This window comes from Oncorhynchus mykiss, unplaced genomic scaffold (assembly GCF_013265735.2).
Source record: "Oncorhynchus mykiss isolate Arlee unplaced genomic scaffold, USDA_OmykA_1.1 un_scaffold_169, whole genome shotgun sequence".
Lineage (NCBI taxonomy): Eukaryota > Metazoa > Chordata > Actinopteri > Salmoniformes > Salmonidae > Oncorhynchus > Oncorhynchus mykiss.
Window position 1 is genome coordinate 980,292 of NW_023493669.1, and position 15,289 is coordinate 995,580.

A 15,289-nucleotide genomic window follows, 5' to 3' on the forward strand; every position below is an offset into this window, starting at 1 on the left:
GACAGCAGCACCACCTAGTGGGAGGAGGACAGATTGGTCTACCTACCTTGTATTTATCAGTCTGTGTAGTTCTTCCTACCTTGTATTTATCAGTCTGTGTAGTTCTTCCTACCTTGTATTTATCAGTCTGTGTGAGTCTACCTACCTTGTATTTATCAGTCTGTGTAGTTCTTCCTACCTTGTATTTATCAGTCTGTGTAGTTCTACCTACCTTGTATTTATCAGTCTGTGTAGTTACCTTGTATTTATCAGTCTGTGTAGTTCTACCTACCTTGTATTTATCAGTCTGTGTAGTTCTACCTACCTTGTATTTATCGGTCTGTGTGAGTCTACCTACCTTGTATTTATCAGTCTGTGTAGTTCTACCTACCTTTGTCTTTATCAGTCTGTGTGGGTCTACCTACCTTGTCTTTATCAGTCTGTTGTAGTTCTACCTACCTTGTATTTATCAGTCTGTGTGAGTCTACCTACCTTGTATTTATCAGTCTGTGTAGTTCTACCTACCTTGTATTTATCAGTCTGTGTGGGTCTACCTACCTTGTATTTATCGGTCTGTGTAGTTTCTACCTACCTTGTATTTATCAGTCTGTGTGATGTGTAGTTCTACCTACCTTGTATTTATCAGTCTGTGTAGTTCTACCTACCTTGTATTTGGGCCTTTGTATTGGTCCAGTTCGGCCTCCAGAAGCTCCTCAGTGATCTGACTCTTGGTCTTAAATTTCTGATTGGCTTGATTAAAGTTCCCTGGCTCCGGTTGGTGGAATTAAAGCGACCCCGGCCCTTATTGAAGCGTCCCTGGTCCTGATTGGCTGTGTTCTGGTCGGGCCTCTCGGCTGGGGTTGGGCGTGTCTTCCTCTCTCGTCCAAAACACCACCTGGTCCCACAGCTTCAGCCACTTCAGCAAACAGCGGTTGGTGAACTACACACCCACACATTATACACACACACACACATTATACACACACACAACATTATACACACACCACACACACATTATACACACACACACAATACACACCACACCACACACATTATACACACACACACACATTATACACACAGAAACACATTATACACACACACACATTATACACATTATACACACACACACACACACATTATACACACAGAAACACATTATACACACACACACACATTATACACACACACACATTATACACACAAAAACACATTATACACACAAAAACACATATACAACACACACACCACACATTATACACACACACAGAAACACATTATACACACACACTACACACACACACCACACACAATATACACACAGCAATGACATACACAGACACTATACACACAGCAATTACATACACAGGACACTATACACACAGAAATTAACACAGTAATTACACACACACACACACACACACACACACACACACACACACACACACCACACACACACACACACACACACACACACACAACACACACACAGGCTTGGGAAGTAAAGATGAAAGAGCTAGAGTCCCGTTTCCCCCTCCACCACTCACGTCGTCGCTGAGTAGTTCAGTGTAGTGTTGAGGAGAAAACTGATCCACCCAGAGACGAGAAGATTCCTCCTCCTCCTCCTCTCGATCCCCCTCTTCTCTCTGTCTGCCGTCCAGCTCTCCAAACTCTTCATCCACTGACTGAACACACACACACACACACGTTTATGCTTTAAACAAGTATTAATGTACAGAAACGACAATATCTATCAGGTGATACAGCACCAGTCAAAAGTTTGGACACCTACTAATTCCAGGGTTTTTCTTTATTTTTACTATTTTTCTACATTGTAGAATAATAGTGAAGACATCAAAACTATGAAATAACACATATGGAATCATGTAGTAACCAAAAAAAGTATTAAACAATATATATAAAATATATTTATATTTTAGATTCTTCAAAGTAGCCACCCTTTGCCTTGGTGACAGCTTTGCACACTCTTGGCATTCTCTCAACCAGCTTCATGAGGTAGTCACCTGGAATGCATTTCAATTAACAGGTGCACCTTGTTAAAAGTTAATGTGGAATTTCTTCCCTCTTAATGCCTTAAGGTAGGGGTGGTATACAGAAGATTTGGTAAAAGACCAAGTCCATATTATGGCAAGAACAGCTCAAATAAGCAAAGTGAAACGACAGGCCATCATTACTTTAAGACATGAAGGTCAGTCAATCGGGAAGATTTCAACAACTTTGAAAGTTTCTTCAAGTGCAGTCGCAAAAACCATTCAAGTTCTATGATGAAACTGTCTCTCATGAGGACCGCCACAGGAAAGGAAGACCCAGAGTTACCTCTGCTATGATGAAACTGTCTCTCATGAGGACCCGCCACAGGAAAGGAAGACCCAGAGTTACCTCTGCTATGATGAAACTGGCTCTCATGAGGACCGCCACAGGAAAGGAAGACCCAGAGTTACCTCTGCTATGATGAAACTGGCTCTCATGAGGACCGCCACAGGGAAGGAAGACCCAGAGTTACCTCTGCTATGATGAAACTGTCTCTCATGAGGACCGCCACAGGAAAGGAAGACTCAGAGTTACCTCTGCTATGATGAAACTGGCTCTCATGAGGACCGCCACAGGAAAGGAAGACCCAGAGTTACCTCTGCTATGAGTGAACTGGCTCTCATGAGGACCGCCACAGGAAAGGAAGACCCAGAGTTACCTCTGCTATGATGAAAACTGGCTCTCATGAGGACCGCCACAGGAAAGGAAGACTCAGAGTTACCTCTGTTATGATGAAACTGGCTCTCATGAGGACCGCCACAGGAAAGGAAGACCCAGAGTTACCTCTGCTATGATGAAACTGGCTCTCATGAGGACCGCCACAGGAAAGAAGAATAAGAGTTACCTCTGCTATGATGAAACTGGCTCTCATGAGGACCGCCACAGGAAAGGAAGACTCAGAGTTACCTCTGCTGTGATGAAACTGTCTCTCATGAGGACCGCCACAGGAAAGGAAGACTCAGAGTTACCTCTGCTGTGATGAAACTGTCTCTCATGAGGACCGCCACAGGAAAGGAAGACTCAGAGTTACCTCTGCCTCAGAGGATCATTTCATTAGAGTTACCAGCCTCAGAAACTGCAGCCCAAATAAATGCTTCACAGAGTTCAAGTAACAGACACATCTCAACATCAACTGTTCAGAGGAGACTGTGTGAATCAGGCCTTCATGGTCGAATTGCTGCAAAGAAACCACTACTAAAGGAATTATAGAACATGACGTAATTATGCCGTTAAATTGAATCGAAGGGAAAAAAGTTATTTTACAACAATGCTTTTACTGATTGTAAAAATGATTGTAAAAAGGTATGGAACACAGTTAAGGGCTTACTTGGTACATCTATCTCCTCATGCCCATCTAGTGTGGAGGTTGGCGGGAGGAATGATAACAGGACCAGTTGATATTGTACTATTACTACTACTAATAGTGCCAATCATTTTACTACTACTAATAGTGACAATCATTTTACTACTACTAATAGTGCCAATCATTTTACTACTACTAATAGTGACAATCATTTTACTACTACTAATAGTGCCAATCATTTTACTACTACTAATAGTGCCAATCATTTTACTACTACTAATAGTGCCAATCATTTTACTACTACTATAGTGCAATCATTTTACTACTACTAATAGTGCCAATCATTTTACTACTACTAATAGTGACAATCATTTTACTACTACTAATAGTGACAATCATTTTACTACTGCTAATAGTGCCAATCATTTTACTACTACTAATAGTGCCAATCATTTTACTACTACTAATAGTGACAATCATTTTACTACTACTAATAGTGCCCAATCATTTTACTACTACTAATAGTGACAATCATTTTACTACTACTAATAGTGCCAATCATTTTACTACTACTAATAGTGCCAATCATTTTACTACTACTAATAGTGCCAATCATTTTACTACTACTAATAGTGCCAATCATTTTACTACTACTAATAGTGACAATCATTTTACTACTACTAATAGTGACAATCATTTTACTACTGCTAATAGTGACAATCATTTTTACTACTACTAATAGTGCCAATCATTTTACTACTACTAATAGTGACAATCATTTTTACTACTACTAATAGTGCCAATCATTTTACTACTACTAATAGTGCCAATCATTTTACTACTACTAATAGTGCCAATCATTTTACTACTACTAATAGTGCCAATCATTTTACTACTACTAATAGTGCCAATCATTTTACTACTACTAATAGTGACAATCATTTTACTACTACTAATAGTGACAATCATTTTACTACTGCTAATAGTGCCAATCATTTTACTACTACTAATAGTGCCAATCATTTTACTACTACTAATAGTGCCAATCATTTTACTACTACTAATAGTGCCAATCATTTTACTACTACTAATAGTGACAATCATTTTGCTGATTTTTTTTACACAGAAAATTAAATTACTAAGCAACAATGTAGACATAAATTCTTCCAAACAAGCTATTGTCCAATGGATTGATGATCATATTATGAGCAATAAGATCTGCTCTTTTAGTCTACAAACGGTGTCAGAGGAGGAGGTGTTAAACCTATTGAAGTCATTACCTGATGGTAAATCTACAGTGGAGGAGGTGTTAAACCTATTGAAGTCATTACCTGGTGGTAAATCTACAGTGGAGGAGTGTCAAACCTATTGAAGTCATTACCTGATGGTAAATCTACAGTGGAGGAGGTGTTAAACCTATTGAAGTCATTACCTGATGGTAAATCTACAGTGGAGGAGGTGTTAAACCTATTGAAGTCATTACCTGATGGTAAATCTACAGTGGAGGAGGTGTTAAACTATTGAAGTCATTACCTGATGGTAAATCTACAGTGGAGGAGGTGTCAAACCTATTGAAGTCATTACCTGATGGTAAATCTACAGTGGAGGAGGTGTTAAACCTATTGAAGTCATTACCTGATGGTAAATCTACAGTGGAGGAGGTGTCAAACCTATTGAAGTCATTACCTGGTGGTAAATCTACAGTGGAGGAGGTGTTAAACCTATTGAAGTCATTACCTGATGGTAAATCTACAGGTTATGGTCTTATGGATAAACCAAACTACTGGGAGTGCAGCTAGACAACTGCTTATCATCGTCGTCTCAAATAACTAATCTATGTAAAAAAATATATATTAAAACAGCATGCACAATCAGAAGGATAGCTAAATATTTACAAGGGAAAATCCTTCAGCAAATAACACAGGCATTGGTTGAGAGTCAAGTGAACTATTGTTCGGTGGCCTGGGGAAATGCATCATCTAGTGAAGTTAGGAGGCTGCAGAATGCACAGAATAAAGCAGCAAGGATTGTTTTAAGGTGGAGATGTGGTTCTTCTGATGCAGTCATGGGTTGTTTTTAAGGTGGAGATGTGGTTCTTCTGATGCAGTCATGGGTTGTTTTAAGGTGGAGATGTGGTTCTTCTGTTGCAGTCATGGGTTGTTTTAAGGTGGAGATGTGGTTCTTCTGTTGCAGTCATGGGTTGTTTTAAGGTGGAGATATGGTTCTTCTGATGCAGTCATGGGTTGTTTTAAGGTGGAGATATGGTTCTTCTGATGCAGTCATGGGTTGTTTTAAGGTGGAGATGTGGTTCTTCTGATGCAGTCATGGGTTGTTTTAAGGTGGAGATGTGGTTCTTCTGTTGCAGTCATGGGTTGTTTTAAGGTGGAGATGTGGTTCTTCTGATGCAGTCATGGGTTGTTTTAAGGTGGAGATGTGGTTCTTCTGTTGTAGTCATGGGTTGTTTTAAGGTGGAGATATGGTTCTTCTGATGCAGTCATGCGCAGTGTTCTTGGTTGGTCATCAATCGACAAGATAATTGACTAAAACATGCTTATCTTATTTTATAATATACATCATTTAAAACGGCCAAGTTCTATTCACAGCAGGTATTCAGATGGTAAGAGACAGACATTCAGTAAATACTAGGAATAGATTGGTTAAGAGACAGACATTCAGTAAATACTAGGAATAGATTGGTTAAGAGACAGACATTCAGTAAATACTAGGAATAGATTGTCCACCATCTATGTGTTGTCCAGACAGAAAAAAATACAAAATAACATTTCGATTTAGAGCAATAAAGAAATTGAATAAATTAACTGAGCAAACTAGAAACCTTTAAATATATAAGTTTAAACATTATTTAAAAACAATTTAAATATAGCATATAGAAATGTTGGGGACTATAGTAGATGAAGAATCAAATTTTTTAGACTGAGTCATTATGCTTTATGTGTATTATGTATGTTTGTAATAGTGTGTTAGATGTGAAAGTGTGTTTGTATTATAAATTATATTTTAATGTTAAGGACTCTTGGAAGATTAGTCCAAATGGGGACTAAAAGAGATCCTAATAAAATCAAATCAAATCAAAGGACACCAATAAGAAGAAGAGACTTGCTTGGGCCAAGAAACACGAGTAATGGACATTAGACCGGTGGAAATCTGTCCTTTGGTCTGAGGAGTCTATTTGTGGTTCCAACCGCCGTGTCTTTGTGAGACACAGAGTAGGTGAACGGATGATCTCTGCATGTGTGGTTCCCACCGTGAAGCATGGAGGAGGAGGTGTGATGGTGCTTTGCTGGTGACACTGTCTGTGATTTATTTAGAATTCAAGGCACACGTAACCAGCATGGCTGCCACAGCATTCTGCAGCGATACGCCGTCCCATCTGGTTTGGGCTGAGTGGGACTATCATTTTGTTTTTCAACAGGACAATGAGCCAACACACCTCCAGGCTGTGTAAAGGCTATTTGACCAAGGAGAGTGATGGAGTGTTGCGTCAGATGACCTGGCCTCCACATTAACCCGATCTCAACCAAATGAGATGGTTTGGGATGAGTTGGACCGCAGAGTGAAGGAGCCAACAAGTGCTCAGCATATGTGGGAACTCCTTCAAGACTGCTGGAAAAGCATTCCAGGTGAAGCTGGTTGAGAGAATGCCAAGAGTGTGCAAAGCTGTCATCAAAGCCAAGGGTGGCAACTTTGAAGAATCTCAAATATATTTTGATTTGTTTAACACTTTTTTGGTTACTACATGATTCCATGTGTTATTTCATAGTTCATGTCTTCACACTATTTTTCAACATAAAAGAAAAACCCCTTGAATGAGTAACTTTAACTTTAGATTGGTACTGCATGTACACACACACCTGTTGAGTCGCTCTGTTAGGCGCTGAGATTCCTCCACCACTTGGCGATGACGCTGCAGAAACAGTCAGAAAATCAGAAACAGACAGAAACAGTCAGCTCAGTCAGTCAGAAACAGACAGAAACAGACAGCTCAGTCAGAAACAGTCAGCTCAGTCAAAAACAGTCAGAAACAGTCAGCTCAGTCAAAAACAGTCAGAAAGAGTCAGCTCAGTCAAAAACAGTCAGAAAGAGTCAGCTCAGTCAAAAAACAGTCAGAAAGAGTCAGCTCAGTCAAAAACAGTCAGAAACAGTCAGCTCAGTCAAAAACAGTCAGAAAGAGTCAGCTCAGTCAAAAACAGTCAGAAAGAGTCAGCTCAGTCAAAAACAGTCAGAAAGAGTCAGCTCAGTCAAAAACAGTCAGAAAGAGTCAGCTCAGTCAGACAGAAAGAGTCAGCTCAGTCAGACAGAAAGAGTCAGCTCAGTCAGACAGAAAGAGTCAGCTCAGTCAGACAGAAAGAGTCAGCTCAGTCAGACAGAAAGAGTCAGCTCAGTCAGACAGAAAGAGTCAGCTCAGTCAGACAGAAAGAGTCAGCTCAGTCAGACAGAAAGTCAGCTCAGTCAGACAGAAAGTCAGCTCAGTCAGACAGAAAGAGTCAGCTCAGTCAGACAGAAAGAGTCAGCTCAGTCAGACAGAAAGTCAGCTCAGTCGACAGACAGAAACAGTCAGCTCAGTCAGACAGAAAGAGTCAGCTCAGTCAGACAGAAAGAGTCAGCTCAGTCAGACAGAAAGAGTCAGCTCAGTCAGACAGAAAGTCAGCTCAGTCAGACAGAAAGAGTCATCTCAGTCAGACAGAAACAGACAGCTCAGTCAGAAACAGTCAGCTCAGTCAAAAACAGTCAGAAAGAGTCAGCTCAGTCAAAAACAGTCAGAAAGAGTCAGCTCAGTCAGACAGAAAGAGTCAGCTCAGTCAGACAGAAAGAGTCAGCTCAGTCAGACAGAAAGAGTCAGCTCAGTCAGACAGAAAGAGTCAGCTCAGTCAGACAGAAAGAGTCAGCTCAGTCAGACAGAAAGAATCAGCTCAGTCAGACAGAAAGAGTCAGCCAGAAACAGACAGAAACAGACAGCTCAGTCAGAAACAGTCAGCTCAGTCAAAAACAGTCAGAAACAGTCAGCTCAGTCAGACAGAAAGAGTCAGCTCAGTCAGACAGAAAGAGTCAGCTCAGTCAGACAGAAAGAGTCAGCTCAGTCAGACAGAAAGAGTCAGCTCAGTCAGACAGAAAGAGTCAGCTCAGTCAGACAGAAAGAGTCAGCCAGAAACAGTCAGAAACAGTGAGCTCAGTCAGTCAGAAACAGTCAGCTCAGTTAGTCAGAAACAGACAGAACCAGTCAGCTCAGTCAGTCAGAAACAGACAGAAACAATCAGCTCAGTCAGACAGAAACAGTCAGCTCAGTCAGTCAGAAACAGACAGAAACAGTCAGCTCAGTCAGTCAGAAACAGTCAGCTCAGACAGAAACAGTCAGCTCAGACAGAAACAGTCAGCTCAGACAGAAACAGTCAGCTCAGACAGAAACAGTCAGACAGAAACAGTCAGACAGAAACAGTCAGACAGAAACAGTCAGACAGAAACAGTCAGACAGAAACAGTCAGACAGAAACAGACAGCTCAGTCAGAAACAGTCAAAAACAGTCAGCTCAGTCAAAAACAGTCAGCTCAGTCAGAAACAGTCAGCTCAGTCAGAAAACAGTCAGCTCAGTCAGCTGTAGACTTTGGGAAGCGTGTGTGTGGACGTGTTTAAGGTGAAGGTTTAACTATACTTGAAGACCAGAAGTAGAATAGTAAACAAACTAACATTTGACAAACTGGGAACATTTTGTTGGTCCCCATAAGGTAAAATGCTGTTTCTAGGGGGTTTAGAGGTTAAGGTTAGAATTAGGTTAAGGGTTAGGAGCTAGGGTTAGGAGCTAGGGTTAGGAGCTAGGGTTAAGGTTAGGATTAGGTTAAGGGTTAGGAGCTAAGGATAGGAGCTAGGGTTAGGAGCTAGGGTTAAGTCTTTGGGTTAAGGATAGGTTTAGGTTAAGGGTTAGGAGCTAGGGTTAGGAGCTAGGGTCAGGAGCTAGGGTTAAGGTTAGGATTAGGTTATGGGTTAGGAGCTAGGGTTAGGAGCTAGGGTTAGGAGCTAGGGTTAAGGTTAGGATTAGGTTAAGGGTTAGGAGCTAGGGTTAGGAGCTAGGGTTAGGAGCTAGGGTTATGTTTTTGGGTTAAGGTTAGGATTAGGTTAAGAGTACGTGTTAGGTTTACAGAAAATGAATTGTGTGTCCCCGCAAGGTTAGCTGTGGGGGTGTACTCACCTTCTCGGCACCTGTTCTCTCAGTACCTCGATGGGAACAGCCAGCAAACCCAATGCATTATGGGAGCTACGAAAAGCACTGGGGTCCACAGCCTATAAGACACAGTAAATAAGGGAGACAGAGAGAGAGGTGACTGGGGTCCTATAAGACAGTAAATAAGGGAGACAGAGAGAGAGGTGACTGGGGTCCTATAAGACAGTAAATAAGGGAGACAGAGAGAGAGTTGACTGGGGTCCTATAAGACAGTAAATAAGCGAGACAGAGAGAGAGGTGACTGGGGTCCTATAAGACAGTAAATAAGGGAGACAGAGAGAGAGGTGACTGGGGTCCTATAAGACAGTAAATAAGGGGACAGAGAGAGAGGTGATTGGTGGATCAGGTAAAGCTCAGTGATTGGCTAAAAGTTTACCTTTCCCTCATGTCGTCTGTCTGTCGGAGGTAGACGCGGTTTCCTGTCTGGTCCGTCACGCTAACGTATCCCCCCTCGGCCGGGGGGCGCTTCAGAAGTGACACGACGTTGCCGCGGTGACTCTCCGAGGAGACTCCTGGATGGCTGCGAAGCCACTGATGTCCAAGATCACCGGGATTAGCTGGGGTCTACACACACACACACACACACAACACACACACACACACACACACACACACACACACTTTGATTTGAGAGTTCCTCATATGACATTGGCTGCTGCCTCTGTTACTAATACGAATAGACTGAATGGGGCAGATCTATGCATCTATATATCTATGATCTAGATCTACGCAATCTGATAGTCAAACCAACTATATCAACACCAACCATCAGACAGGGCCTGAAACCACCTATTGGGACAGATCAATACCAACCATCAGACAGGGCCTGAAACCACCTATTGGGACAGATCAATACCAACTATATCAACACCAACCATCAGACAGGGCCTGAAACCACCTATTGGGACAGATCAACACCAACTATATCAATACCAACCATCAGACAGGGCCTGAAACCACCTACTGGGACAGATCAATACCAACCATCAGACAGGGCCTGAAACCACCTATTGGGGCAGATCAATATCAACCATCAGACAGGGCCTGAAACCACCTATTGGGACAGATCAACACCAACTATATCAATACCAACCATCAGACAGGGCCTGAAACCACCTACTGGGACAGATCAATACCAACCATCAGACAGGGCCTGAAACCACCTATTGGGACAGATCAATACCAACTATATCAACATCAACCATCAGACAGGGCCTGAAAACCACCTATTGGGACAGATCAACACCAACTATATCAATACCAACCATCAGACAGGGCCTGAAACCACCTACTGGGACAGATCAATACCAACCATCAGACAGGGCCTGAAACCACCTATTGGGACAGATCAATACCAACTATATCAACATCAACCATCAGACAGGGCCTGAAACCACCTATTGGGACAGATCAATACCAACTATATCAATACCAACCATCAGACAGGGCCTGAAACCACCTATTGGGACAGATCAATACCAACCATCAGACAGGGCCTGAAACCACCTATTGGGACAGATCAATACCAACCATCAGACAGGGCCTGAAACCACCTACTGGGACAGATCAATACCAACCATCAGACAGGGCCTGAAACCACCTATTGGGGCAGACAATATCAACCATCAGACAGGGCCTGAAACCACCTATTGGGACAGATCAATACCAACCATCAGACAGGGCCTGAAACCACCTACTGGGACAGATCAATACCAACCATCAGACAGGGCCTGAAAACCACCTATTGGGACAGATCAACACCAACCATCAGACAGGGCCTGAAACCACCTATTGGGACAGATCAATACCAACCATCAGAGAGGGCCTGAAACCACCTATTGGGACAGATCAATCAATACCAACCATCAGACAGGCCTGAAACCACCTATTGGGACAGATCAATACCAAACCATCAGACAGGGCCTGAAACCACCTATTGGGACAGATCAATACCAACTATATCAACACCAACCATCAGACAGGGCCTGAAACCACCTATTGGGACAGATCAACACCAACTATATCAATACCAACCATCAGACAGGGCCTGAACCCACCTATTGGGACAGATCAACACCAACCATCAGACAGGGCCTGAAACCAGCTATTGGGACAGATCAATACCAACCATCAGACAGGGCCTGAAACCACCTATTGGGACAGATCAATACCAACCATCAGACAGGGCCTGAAACCACCTATTGGGACAGATCAATACCAACCATCAGACAGGGCCTGAAACCACCTATTGGGACAGATCAATACCAACTATATCAACACCAACCATCAGACAGGGCCTGAAACCACCTATTGGGACAGATCAACACCAACTATATCAATACCAACCATCAGACAGGGCCTGAACCCACCTATTGGGACAGATCAACACCAACCATCAGACAGGGCCTGAAACCAGCTATTGGGACAGATCAATACCAACCATCAGACAGGGCCTGAAACCACCTATTGGGACAGATCAATACCAACCATCAGACAGGGCCTGAAACCACCTATTGGGACAGATCAATACCAACCATCAGACAGGGCCTGAAACCACCTATTGAACATAGCTTTGTTTGAGTTGGAGTTTCCATGTGACTAAACAAACCGTAAAGGGCTTGGGATGATGCATCTGGATATTAGGAGCTTACTTCCTGAACTGAATTACATCAAGGTCTGGGCTATGCAGACACTACTGGACATTAGGAGCTTACTTCCTGAACTGGATTACATCAAGGTCTGGGCTATGCAGACACTACTGGACATTAGGAGCTTACTTCCTGAACTGAATTACATCAAGGTCTGGCTATGCAGACACTACTGGACATTAGGAGCTTACTTCCTGAACTGGATTACATCAAGTCATTATAATATAATATACACACAGAAATACAAGCCTTTGGTCATTAACATGGTCAAATCCAGAAATTATCATTTCGAAAACAAAACGTCTATTCTTTCAGTGAAATACGGAACCGTTCCGTATTTTATCGAACAGGTGGCTTCCCTAAGTCTAAATATTGCTGTTACATTGCACAACCTTCAATGTTATGTCATAATTACGTAAAATTCTGGCAAATTAATAAGGTCTTTGTTAGGAAGAAATGGACTTCACACCGTTCTCAACGAGCCAGGCGGGCCAAACTGCTGCATATACCCTGACTCTGCTTGCACTGAAGAGGGCTGGTTCTAGTAGATGTACTAGTGGGTTATTAGAGGGCTGGTTCTAGTTGATGTACTAGTGGGTTATTAGAGGGCTGGTTCTAGTTGATGTACTAGTGGGTTATTAGAGAGCTGGTTCTAGTTGATGTACTAGTGGGTTATTAGAGGGCTGGTTCTAGTTGATGTACTAGTGGGTTATTAGAGAGCTGGTTCTAGTTGATGTACTAGTGGGTTATTAGAAGGCTGGTCAGCTGGTTCTAGTTGATGTACTAGTGGGTTATTAGAGGGCTGGTTCTAGTTGATGTACTAGTGGGTATTAGAGGGCTGGTCAGCTGGTTCTAGTTGATGTACTTGTGGGTTATTAGAGGGCTGGTCAGCTGGTTCTAGTTGATGTACTAGTGGGTTATTAGAGGGCTGGTCAGCTGGTTCTAGTTAATGTACTAGTGGTTATTAGAGAGCTGGTTCTAGTTGATGTACTAGTGGGTTATTAGAGAGCTGGTTCTAGTTTATGTACTAGTGGGTTATTAGAAGGCTGGTCAGCTCAGCTGGTTCTAGTTGATGTACTAGTGGGTTATTAGAGGGCTGGTCAGCTGGTTCTAGTTGATGTACTAGTGGGTTATTAGAGGGCTGGTTCTAGTTGATGTACTAGTGGGTTATTAGAGGGCTGGTCAGCTGGTTCTAGTTGATGTACTAGTGGGTTATTAGAGGGCTGTCAGCTGGTTCTAGTTGATGTACTAGTGGGTTATTAGAGGGCTGGTTCTAGTTGATGTACTAGTGGGTTATTAGAGGCTGGTTCTAGTTGATGTACTAGTGGGTTATTAGAGGGCTGGTTCTAGTTGATGTACTAGTGGGTTATTAGAGGGCTGGTTCTAGTTGATGTACTAGTGGGTTATTAGAGGGCTGGTTCTAGTTGATGTACTAGTGGGTTATTAGAGGGCTGGTCAGCTGGTTCTAGTTGATGTACTAGTAGGTTATTAGAAGGCTGGTCAGCTGGTTCTACTTGATGTACTAGTGGGTTATTAGAGGGCTGGTCAGCTGGTTCTAGTTGATGTACTAATGGGTTATTAGAGAGCTGGTTCTAGTTGATGTACTAGTGGGTTATTAGAGAGCTGGTTCTAGTTTATGTACTAGTGGGTTATTAGAAGGCTGGTCAGCTGGTTCTAGTTGATGTACTAGTGGGTTATTAGAGAGCTGGTTCTAGTGATGTACTAGTGGGTTATTAGAGGGCTGGTTCTAGTTGATGTACTAGTGGGTTATTAGAGGGCTGGTTCTAGTTGATGTACTAGTGGGTTATTAGAGGGCTGGTCAGCTGGTTCTAGTTGATGTACTAGTCGGTTATTAGAGGGCTGGTCAGCTGGTTCTAGTTGATGTACTAGTGGGTTATTAGAGGGCTGGTTCTAGTTGATGTACTAGTGGGTTATTAGAGGGCTGGTCAGCTGGTTCTAGTTGATGTACTAGTGGGTTATTAGAGGGCTGGTCAGCTGGTTCTAGTTGATGTACTAGTGGGTTATTAGAGGGCTGGTTCTAGTTGATGTACTAGTGGGTTATTAGAGGGCTGGTCAGCTGGTTCTAGTTGATGTACTAGTGGGTTATTAGAGGGTTGGATCTAGTTGACGTACTAGTGGGTTATTAGAGGGCTGGTCAGCTGGTTCTAGTTGATGTACTAGTGGGTTATTAGAGGGCTGGTTCTAGTTGATGTACTAGTGGGTTATTAGAGGGCTGGTCAGATGGTTCTAGTTGATGTACTAGTGGGTTATTAGAGGGCTGGTCAAGGTTCTAGTTGATGTACTAGTGGGTTATTAGAGGGTTGGATCTAGTTGACGTACTAGTGGGTATTAGAGGGCTGGTCAGCCTGTTCCAGTATGACCTATGATCCTACCTGCTGCTCGGGGTTCGATGGAACTCCTCTGGAGACGACGGGGGGGTGATGTCATCAACCTGAGACACCTCAAACAGCTTCTTAGCCACATCCTGCCTCAGACGCTTAGCCTTGGGAGCTACACACGGATACAAATACATCAACGACAAGAGAACCACAGTACTCTCTCTCTCCCTCACGTCATCACACTAACGGAGAGAAGAGGGAAGAGCTACTCACTGATTGGCTCGTCCGCCAGCAGGTGTTCTATGTCCTCTCCGTCACACGGCACAGACGGGCCTTCCAATGGCCGAGGCTCCGTTTTGACGATACCTGTGATTGGCTCCTGAGTGGCTGGTCACCAGCGGTGATGGCTTCCTGGAACGACTGAGGCTTCTGCTTCCGGAACTCTGACCGCTTAGTGGAAGGAGCTGGATTAACTGACCACACAGAGAGACACACACACACACATCAGAATACACACACAGAGAGACACACACACACATCAGAATACACACACAGAGAGACACACACACAGAGACACACACACACACAGAGACACACAACACATCAGAATACACAAACACACACAGAGACACACACAACATCAGAATACACACAGAGAGAGACACACACACACACACATCAGAATGCACACACACAGAGACAAACACACAGAGAGAGAGAGACATCAGACTAG

The 15,289-nt window shown here is 42.9% G+C and overlaps 1 pseudogene; it reads right to left on the reverse strand.

The window, feature by feature from the left end:
• LOC118947580 overlaps positions 1-14,943 on the reverse strand; it is a 51,863-nt pseudogene extending 36,920 nt beyond the window's left edge.
• Between the last annotated feature and the right edge of the window lie 346 nt (positions 14,944-15,289).